Source organism: Cucurbita pepo, chromosome 18 (genome assembly GCF_057944985.1).
Source record: "Cucurbita pepo subsp. pepo isolate OVF chromosome 18, ASM5794498v1, whole genome shotgun sequence".
NCBI classification, from domain to species: Eukaryota; Viridiplantae; Streptophyta; class Magnoliopsida; order Cucurbitales; family Cucurbitaceae; genus Cucurbita; species Cucurbita pepo.
Genome location: NC_141815.1, coordinates 5,043,508 through 5,054,643, shown reverse-complemented (window position 1 = coordinate 5,054,643; position 11,136 = coordinate 5,043,508). Strand labels below are relative to the sequence as shown.

The window sequence follows — 11,136 nt, the reverse complement described above, 5'->3', positions numbered from 1 at the left end:
GGATACCGGGTTAATTCTCCTAGACCCAATATAGACCTCTCTGGATAGTCCTCAGACTGACATCCAATTTTTTTACATATATTTTTGGTGGCTTGGACTAAGGACATCGAGCTTGCCAACTACTTTTTTCCAATTTCATAAATGTAACTTTAAAACTTTCCAATTTTTTTTGGCTCAATTTTTATAGGAATATTTGAATGTCTATAATTGTCAACGGATTTGTTTTAAATCAATGTATTAATCTATTTTTCTTGTAAATATGAATATGTTGTAATTGCATAAAAATATTAAAATTTGAGACCTTAAGAGTGTTCGGAGAGGTGAGAATGATAGGTTTCTCACCTACAACAATCCCACATTGATTGATTTAAAATTGGATGTAGTCTTCATAAAGTAGTCATTGTCTTAAGGAAATCATCGAGCTTGGTAATGTGAGCTTGTAACCCATACGGGGGCAACAAAGTGGTTGGAGGTTGGCTTAGCCCAAATTGGTTAAGGTTGTTGTTGGAGTTGTTCTTCGGCCACTCCATTCCAAGTAGGGAGTTGGGTTATGGACTTTGAGCAAAGGCCTAGGTGTCCATGGCCCTTAGAGTTGAAGGAACTACGTGAGGTTGGTTTCACAGAGCAGTGTAACCTTTTTGGCATCCACTTTTTTTTTTTTTTTTTTTTTTTTTTTACATATATTTTTGGTAGCTTGGACAATGGACATCCATTTGTTTTGAATAAATGCATTTATCTATTTTACCTCTAAATATGATACATTTCTGTGCTACAACAATCCCACATTGATAGATTTAAAATTGGATGTAGTCTTCATAAAGTAGTCATTGTCTTAAGGAAATCGCTGAGCTTGGTAATGTGAGCTTGTAACCCATATAGGGGCAACAAAGTGGTTGGAAGTTGGCTTTAGCCCATTGGTTTGGGTTGCTGGGGTTGTTCTTTGGCCTGTCCATTCCAAGTTAGGGAGTTGGGCTGTGGGCTTTGGGCGAAGGGCTAGTGTCCATGGCCCTTAAAGTTTTGAAGGAAACTGCGTGAGGCTAGTTTCACAGAGCAGCGTAACCTTTCGCTCTTGTCGGTGGAAGGATAGCAGGTCGATTCTCCTAGGCCCAATTTAAACCTCAACCTCTTATATTTTTTGTGGTGGCTTGGACTATGGACATCGAGCAAGCCATTTGTTCTGAATAAATGCATTTATCTATTTTACATGTAAATATGATAGATTTCTCCGCTACAACAATCCCACATTAAAAGATTTAAAATTTGATGTAGTTTTTATAAAGTAGTCATTGTCTTAATTAAATCGCCGAGCTTGGTAATATGAGCTTGTAACCTATATGGGGGCAACAATGTAGTTGGAGGTTGGCTCAGCCCATTGGTTAGGGTTGTTGGAGTAGTTTTCGTCCTGTCCATTCCAAGTAGGAAGTTGGGCTATGGACTTTGGGCGAAGGCCTAGTGTCCATGGCCCTTAGAGTTGAAGGAAACCGCGTGAGGCATGTTTCACAGAGTAGCTTAAACCAACTATGAAATCAGACTATGTTTTTCAAGATATATCTCAATTACGATACTACCAAATTAAGACTAGAGAGGGAGATGGAGATGTACCCATGACAACATTGCGAACGAGGTAGGATCACTATGAGTTTGTGGTTAGTTCGTTTGTTCTCACCAACGCCCCCATGGTATTCATGGAGTTGATGATTTAGGTATTCAAGGGATTTCTTGACACGTGTGTCATCGTGTTCATACACGACATCCTCGTGTCCTCGAAAACAGATCAAGAACACAAGGTTTATCTTCTGAAGGTCCTCGATCTTGGGGGAAATAAGTTGTTTGTCAAGTTCTCCAAGTGTGAATTTTGGCTGTGTTATGACCTATTCTTAGGACACGTGGTGTGAAGGATGAGGTTTGAGTAGAGATCGCAATAGTGGAAGCTGTCACTAAGTGGGCTCGTCTGAGTACAGTCACCGAAGTATGCAGTTTTCTGAAATTCGTAGGATACTAGTTCGTGCAAGATTTTGCTAAGATAGCTTCACTGCTCACGTAGTTGACTGGGAAGGGTGTTTCGTTTATATGGAATGATGCGTATGAGGCCAGCTTCCAAGATATGAAATAGAGGTTATCGTTGGCTCTAGTGCCCACGGTCCAGGAGAGCTCAGAAGTATATGTGATTTATAATGATGCTTCTAATAAAGGGTTAGGATGTGTATTGAGGCCACATAGAATGATGATTGTCTATACCTCGTGTCAGTTGGTTGCAATGGTGTTGGCACTTAAAATCTGTGGGCACTACTTGTATGGAGAAAATACTCATATCTACATTGACCACAAGATCTTGAAGTAGTTTTTTCACCCAAAAGGAACTGAACATGAGATAAAAAAGATGGCTAGAGCTGGTGAAGGACTACGATATAGACATCCAATACCATCCCAAATGAAAACATAGTCATTGATGCCCTAAGCTGAACGACGACACACTTGTCGGCCATGATGAATAGAGAGCCACGAGTGCAGATAGATTTTAAGCAAGTGAAGATAGTAGTGATGAGCAAAGAGTTGTAGCACAGATGGATCAACTGACAATCTATCCTACATTTCGACATTGGATTATGGAATCTCGATGTGGGGACCTCATTTAGCAAAGATAGTTTTAACAGTTAACAATAGGTTTTGTGAACGATTTCTCAAGTCGACATGTTAGTCTGCTATCTCAAGGACAATTATGTGTGCGATCTATGGAAGAGCTAAAAAGTGAGAGATGAGAGGCTCAAACTTCCTACCTTTTCTTGAGTTTTCCTAATTTTAACTCCCTTACAGACCAAATATGATGAAAAATTTATTGTTCTAGAAACTAGACCCAATCAGAATTCTATGGAAGAAAATTTGAGGTAATTCGAATATTGGAAGCTCAAGAACGGAAGTCTTGAATGTCGACAACGAGGTAAGTAGCCATCTTGAACTTTTCTTAAGAAATACTTGTAGTAATCGCTTGGGTTTTCATATGAACCCTAAACCAAATATAAATTAAAGATATATGAAAGAAAAACTCAAAAAACAAACTTAGCAAATTACTCGAGATTTAAGTAACGTTAAAACAACCCACTAAATGAACTCCTCTGCCTATGAAATTCTAATGTTGAGCATCTTATAGCATGTTGAAGTTATATATGAAATTTGGTGGTCATTGGATAAGGATAAGCAGGTAAACCAAGAAACGAAAACTTTACATAAATTTATTTCTCTTGTCAATGGTCATTACACCTAGTAGTATAAATAATTTTAGAATAATCAAATTTTGCATGTTTTTAAAACTAAAATGTATGATAAGAATACTTCACATGGATTATATTAATATTCATTTCTTCATTAATAATATTTGAAAGATCAAATAAATGACGGAAATAAAGATGATAGGGTCCCAAATCCAATAATCGGAATACTTATTTCACAACTTTTTTAACCATATTTTTGATCGTAGGGCTGAAAAAGAATGATAGAATAATTATACACGTGATCTAATCAATTAATTGATTTTAATGTGTTGAAACCTATCAAATACAAAACTAAAAAAATGGGGACACATTAATCATTTTCAAAGTTTTGAAAGTATACGAAAATACAATTTATTTTTTAAAGTTCAAAAATTTATTACACAAATTTTATAAACATTTGTGGTCTCATGGTCTAGTTGGTTAGGACATTGGACTCTGAATCAAGTAACCCAAATTCAAATTTCGTGGAACTTATTTTATGTTTGTGAGTATTAACTTAACACAAATATTAAAGCAACAATATATTAGATATTTTAAAAGTTCAAACTATAAAATATAAATCGAAAAGTTTATAAAAATATTATCTATTTGTTAGAGGTTTATATCCACATGAAAGGGGCCAAATAAGTAAGAAATCAAACATTAATCCCTCAAGTTCTCGAATAGTTTGGCATCTTAACAAAGTGACATGAAAACAAATAACATTTTTCAATATAAAAAGTTCCCATCACATAACAAGATCATTCAATATAGGCCATGCTAAAGTGATGTGAAAAAATGTGTAAAACATATGAAGTGAAACTATGAGATCTAACCTCCAAAGCAGTTGCTTTATTAGATGTAACTTTACGAGCGTCTCGAACGTCTTCTTTTAAAAAATGTCTTTGAAAAGTTTCATTCAATAACACTATTAAATGGCATAAGGAATTACAATCCTTCACTAAAATGATTCTGATTCAAATATATGAGTTTGGAGGTAGTAGTGCAAAATATAATGATTTATAGAGTAGAAAATAATAAAGAAGTTTGAAGCAAATGGAAAGGATAAAAGAAGAATATGATAAATAATAATAGTAAGAATATACTTTAAAGCAAGACATTAACTAATAATGGTAAGAATATTGTTGGTCTAGTTGTATGATTCTAGCATTTGGTGCGAGAGGTCTAAGAGTCTGATTCTTAATTCTTTTGTTGATAAGTAGAATTAAAAGACCTTAATTCTTAATTGTACTTCCATTAATGTGACATTTTAATAGGTAATTTCCTCGAGCCGGTACGAGGAGAAAACTTCTTATACGGTTTTGAGGGGTAAACCCAATGATTAAAGGCAAGGACAAAGGATCCCCTCAACAAGTAAAAATCTTTTTCAATTGTCTCAATAACTAAACTAGATCAGAACGAAGAATTGAAATAGATTCTAAAGGAGACAGGCAAAAATCAAGGGGTTAGAGACCCCTCAATAAATGAAATGCTTAAGCTTAAGGGTTGTTAAGTTCAATTTTTGGAATGTCTCATGGTCTATAACTGTCACCTCTCGTTAGTATTTCACATTTTAATTTATAATCCAACTAACCATGTGAAATACGGCTCTAAACGGTCTCAATAAAAATCGAATTTCATGTTTTCATTGTTTCTAAATTATATAAGATAATAAAACTTAAAACTTAAATTAATAATATGTCAATATAATATTATTAATATTTCAAGTGGCTTGTATAATTCAACCTTTAATATTATATACTATAGATACAAATATAATAATTTCTCATATTTTCCATTTTTCTTCCCTCACTTATTTCTCTGGTATGTTATATTTTAATTCTGTTTACGGTACTTGCCATATGAACAGTACTTGTCATATGAATAGTACTTGCCATTTTCAACTCGTTCTAATTTTTTTTCTCTCCTAAAATCTTCTCTTTTGTTTTCTTTTTCTTTGAACTCTAATGTTGTTCAATTCTACCTCCATATCTAATTATTCAACCGGTTCTAATTTTCTTTTCTCTCCTAAAATCTTCTCTCTTTTGTTTTTTTTTTCTTTGAACCCTAATTCTCTTGTGTCTTTCAATCTACCTCCGTATCTAATTATTTTAAGCCATTTAAATCTAATTCTTTTAATCACTTCCATCACTTACGGGGAGGAGTTTAATTTTATAAATTTTTAAGCAGTTGGGTTTAATTTTACTCCGATATCTAAATAGTTTAATCCTGTCCAGTAGTTTAATTCTATTCCCAGATTTTTTTTTTCTCTTTACTATTTCCAAATCTAATCTTTCTCTCTCTCTCTTCATGTATCCATGTATCTACTCGAATATCTAAATCGTTTACTTCTTTCTCTCTCTCCATGTATCCATGTATCTACTCCAATATCTAAATTGTTTAATACTCACATCATTTAATTATGTTCAAAAGTTTAATTCTATTCCCAAATTTTCTTTGGCTTTACTGTTCCCAAATCTTACTCTTTTTTTATTTGAATATGTTTTACAGATCTTCCTTTTCATCCTCTTTGCCAAATCTTCTCCTCCTGTTTTCCAATTTTTTTTTTATTTGAATATGTCTTCCATATCTTTCTTTTCCCTATCTTTCTTTTTTTTATTATTTGAAACCAGATCTTCCTTTTCCCTATCTTCCTTCTCATCATACTGGTTTCCAAAATTTTTTTTTATTTGAATATGTTTTACCGATCCAAATCTTAATTTTTTATTTTTATTTGAATATGTCTTCCAGATCTTTCTTTTCCCCCTCTTACTTATCTATCTATTCGTGGACCAATTTTAATGGACTTTAGCATAGATATTTTTTTTTCTTCTTATTTGAATATGTTTTACCGATCCAAATCTTAGTTTTTTTTATTTGAATATGTCTTCCAGATCTTTCTTTTCCCTATCTTCCTCTCTTACTTATCTATCTATTCGTGGACCAATTTTAATGGACTCTAAATAGATAATTTCTAATTCAATCATTCAACAGATAATTTTCTAAATTTCTAACTCACATCTAAATCACTAACCTTTTCAAATGACATCTCTCTTCCTCTGCCTACCATCTCTCCATTACCTGCCTTCCTTTTCCTTCAGCATCTCTCCATTATTGTATAACATCTCTCCATTATATGCATTTTTTTCCTCCATAAAAATATTTTCTTTCTATTTCTGTTTTTGCTGAATTATTGATACTCAATGAAGGAGGTATTTTAGGGGATGGACGGGGAGATTAAAGGAGGTAGTCAGAGATTATAGGAGGTGGTCAGTTTTTGTTTTCTTTTCTTTATTTTGTTATTTTTATTTTAATACATATATATATATATATATTAAATCTAACGGGCGTTACATCATCTTTTTTATAAAACTTTTCCAAGAAAAATTTTAGTTTGAAGGGTTGCTGACTTAGTCTTTACGGAAGTAGTAACAATTACATGGAATTTTTAGATATATTATTACCTATTGACTTAGTCTTTAGTAAAATGATGAACAAAAGAAAGTGGTACTAACTTAATCTGGAGTAAAATGATGAACAAAAGTAAGTGGTTAATAGAATATAAGTCTTGGGACTAATGGTTTTGTAAAGTTTGCATATAATATAGTAATTGATAGTACCATTCATTGTTCTCCTTTGAAAGATGTTTATGGGTTTAATCCATTTACGCCTTTGGTTTTGCTTGTTATTCCTTATAATATTTTAATCCATTTACGCCTTTGGTTTTACTTGTTATTCCTTCTAATATTTTTGTGAGTGAAGTAGCACAAGCAAGGCAGATTTGATCAAAACCCTTTATAAAAACGTGAAGATTGAGAAACAAAATTTTAAAGTTGTTTCAAGAATTAACAAAGGACGAAAAGAACACATTTTTCACCCCGATGATTGAGTTTGGATACATTTTGGCAAGGAGTGATTTGCATGTCAAAGGAAACAAAGTTACATTCAAGAGGGGATCACCCTTACAAAGTTCTTGAAAGAATTAATAACAATACCTATAAAATTGATCTTACTATCAATGTCGCTTACTTGAGTTATTTTGATGTAGGTTATGATTTTCTGATTTGAGTACAAATAATTTTAAAGAGGGGGAAGATGATATGGATCAAGGTGTTCCAAATGTTTCAACTAGACCTATTACACAATTCAAGACCAAGAATATTCAACGAGCATTCATTCTTCATCCTCAAAATTAGATAGGCTCTATTCAACCTCCATTCCATGTGATAAAAGTTGATTTGATTGAAGAAGTACCATTTGGAGCTTCAAAAGTGAATATTTGCACACGATCAAGTTTTTATAAATAGCATTCATTGATAATTTATTTGCATACACTTTCTTTATTATTTTAATTCCTTAACTTCTTGTAGTTACAAGAGCAAAAAGGTGAGAACTTACGGGGTAAAAAGGAGAATTTTTGTGAATAAAATTAAGTTCTAAACAAGACTTCCACCCTTTAAAATTTGAGCATCATCTCTGTCATTTCTAAGTTTCATGCAATTCTTGTGGTAGATTGCATCCGAGTCGTTCAATCAAGTCTTAATCAAGATCAACTGTGGAGTGACTCAATTTAGAAGAAGGTTTCAAATCTTGTTTCTAGATCTTTTACCTTAAGAGGTAATTTACTTTTAACTATCTCTTGGTTGATCCGAGTTTTGTATAAGAATGTGTAATTTCTTTGATTCAAGGGTTTTGCTTCAAAAAAAAGCTTGGATTGTTGGGGTGAGGATTGGGTTGCCTTATCACCCACGCTCCAAAGTTCGCTCCCATCCACGACCAACTCCTAGTTAACTGAAATAAATGTAAACAGGGAATAAAAAGTCAATAAATAGCCTACTTGTAGGCTCTTAATGGAAACCTTAAGTTAGGATGTTATCTCTTATTGAGTCATCAGGGTCGTGGCACTTAGAGCTTATATTCTTACATGTCCCTTATGGATTCTAAAAACTTTTCCATAAAGTAACCTTTAGTCCTCTTCCCGTAAACACATGAGTGGTGTTATCATGATCATATCATCCTGCTATTAAATTCTGATGTTGTGTATCTCATCTAAGTGAGGGAAATAGGAGGCCCTCCCTATCATACTACTCATGATACAAAGGGCAGGGCATAAAAGAGGAATAGGGGCATTGTTGCACACAAGTGGTGGGAGATAACGGTCACTTTTGGGTACGAATCCTAACAACCTTATTGACCATTGTATTCAATTGATCCTAAGTATATTCTAGGAACATGGTTTATAAATTAACATAGGCTTATACATTATATCATGGAGTAGCATCAAAACTCATTAGTTTTAACTTAGCTAAACATGAAAGGGAAATCTAATGTGATTCCATGGGCGTGAAAATTTACTTGTAACTTGATTTGGGCGAAAGACATTATGGTCATTTTACACCTCCTCTCGATTTACCATCTTAGGTATATCCAATCGCTACAAAATTTCATACGTAGCTTTAACATAGAATAATATTCCAAGTATTAAAATTTTGTAAGTAGCATAGTTTGTTTAAGGGGTTAATTTAATGTTACTTAACTTTTTAACAAAACATCTGATTTAGGCCTTTAACTCACTATTCTAATGTTTTTCTTTCATGTACCATTAATTCATACTTGACTTAGGTTATATATTAGAATCCAATCGATTCTCTCAAGTATTTATTCAGAAAACTCAAAGATGTTTATTTACCTCTTGTCTGGTGTTTGGAGCCTCGTTTCTTGAACTTCTTGCAAATGGGTCACCAATCGAAAGGAATGATGGGTCGTGGGTTGGTTGTAGTGATGGGTTGCCCGAATTCAAACAAAATTTGACCCTATCCCGTTGTCTTCTTCTCCCAATTCACGCGTCTTTCTGTCTGTCTTTCTCTTTCTTCTCGACACCTTTTGACTCCATTTATCCGTCGCTCTTCTGCTCATATCTCAACTATGGTGAGTCCCTATTTGCTTGCCATATGTTCCCACGACGTTGTAGTGTCTTCTACCTACACAATTCGACTATCTTTATACCTCAGTATTCAAAAATTGTAAATTTGCTGACGGTGAAGAAAAACGCAAGGGACAACGTGAATGCAAGTATCTTACCGTGGGTATGCTTCTCATGGGCTGAAAAAGAATGGTAGAAAATTAGGTGAATAAAATACTTCTTTCACTACTTTTTAACCATATTTATTATCGTAGGGCTAAAAAAGAATGGTAGATAATTAAACGTCACCTAATATATTAATTGATTTTAATGTGTTGAAACCCTATCAAATACAAAACTGAAAAACGAGGACACATCGGTAATTTTTGAAGTTCTGAAAGTATATGAAGGTACTATTTATTTTTTGAAATTAAGAGATTTATTACACACAAATTCTTACAAATATTTGTGGTCCCACGGTCTAGTGGTTAGGACATTGGACTCTGAATCCAATAACTCGAGTTGAAATCTCGATGGGACCTATTTTATATTTTATTCTATTTCATATGGGCGTTGTAATAGTGAAATATGCATATCTTGAGGATGCAAGGGACAACCCTCTTACTACCATTTTTTTTTTATATCAATTCACATCGTCTATCTAAATTCCAACATTTTCTTTATGTATTCATGATTGATGATTAAAGTGAAATTATCAAATTAAAAATTATATTATGGAATAACTTCAACGATTTTTTTCTCCTCTATGGTTACTGACCATAAACATAATTTTAAATAATCAAATTTTGCATAAGTTTAGAGTTAAAAGGTAGGATAATAATACTTTTACATGGATTTCATTATTAATAAAATAGTGATTACACATTCAATCTGATATGAATCCAACAACTGATCACTCCCATGTACCCGAACGAGCAATTACAAGAAGCAATACAAAGAAGATTCAAAAATCAAATCAAGAAAACAATGGAGTGGCTGATATTGGAAAGTAATTAGAAGACTTGCCTTTAGTAGTTGAATTACCAATTAAGGAAATTTATTAATGCCTTATTTTCTTCAATTTGTATTTAATAGCATTTATTAGTGGTTGGTGGCTTAACATTATTTTGTTAGGGTTATCTTTTGGGCCTATTTGAAGGCATGTAATATTCATGTTAGGATGGATTTTGTTGAATACAGAAAAAACCTTTGCGTTTTCTTGATAACCTTTTGATGTTATTCTTTTTCAAACCTTGCTTTAGGTTTGATGTTTAAACTGATTAATTGAATTAGTTTTGATCAAGCTAATTCTGGAGTGAATTGTCTTGGTATCTAAGAGTGACCATCATAGATTCCAAGTTCGATCTAAGAGTCATTCATCTTCTAACCAGCTCATGGTTGAAATCAATCCGTTAAGTTAGCTTTCTCTGTGAGCGTTTTGTAAAGATTCTAGAAGGACCTCTAGCTTTGCAAATTCCAGCATTGTAGGCGCTTATCATTTGGTATCAGAGCATTTGGTCGACGTTCGTTGGCCGCTCTAGAGGTGAAATATCTTTATTGTTATTTTTTTTCTATCAAGTTTTTTTTTCTCTCTCAGATTATCGAAAAAAAAAACAAGACTTTACATTCTAGACCTAGTACCAAAAGCCTACCTTTGAGTGTTAAACACGAGTGTCCCTAAGTGAAATTTTTGTGAGAAGTGTGGAGAGGTCCCTTGATAACAAAATGTCACATAATGGAGAAGAAGTACCACCAATACCAGATCTTAATACAACCATTCTTCAAGCAATTCAAGGTATGATGGAAATGATGATGGAAGATAGACAAGAAAGAAGGGCGCAACAACAAAGACAAGAACGAACATTACAAGAAGATGAAGGTATAGTAGTACAAGAAAGACAAGTTGATGGTAGATGGAGAAGAAGAAATAACCATGCAACTATTATGCAACCTAGAAGGATGGAAAGAGTACATGAAGATAAAGAT

General features: G+C 33.3%; 1 non-coding gene across 1 annotated transcript; it reads left to right on the top strand.

The window, feature by feature from the left end:
- Positions 1–843: 843 nt before the first annotated feature.
- Positions 844–1,138, top strand: LOC147787220 (signal recognition particle RNA). The gene has a single exon (XR_015414052.1).
- Positions 1,139–11,136: the final 9,998 nt, after the last annotated feature.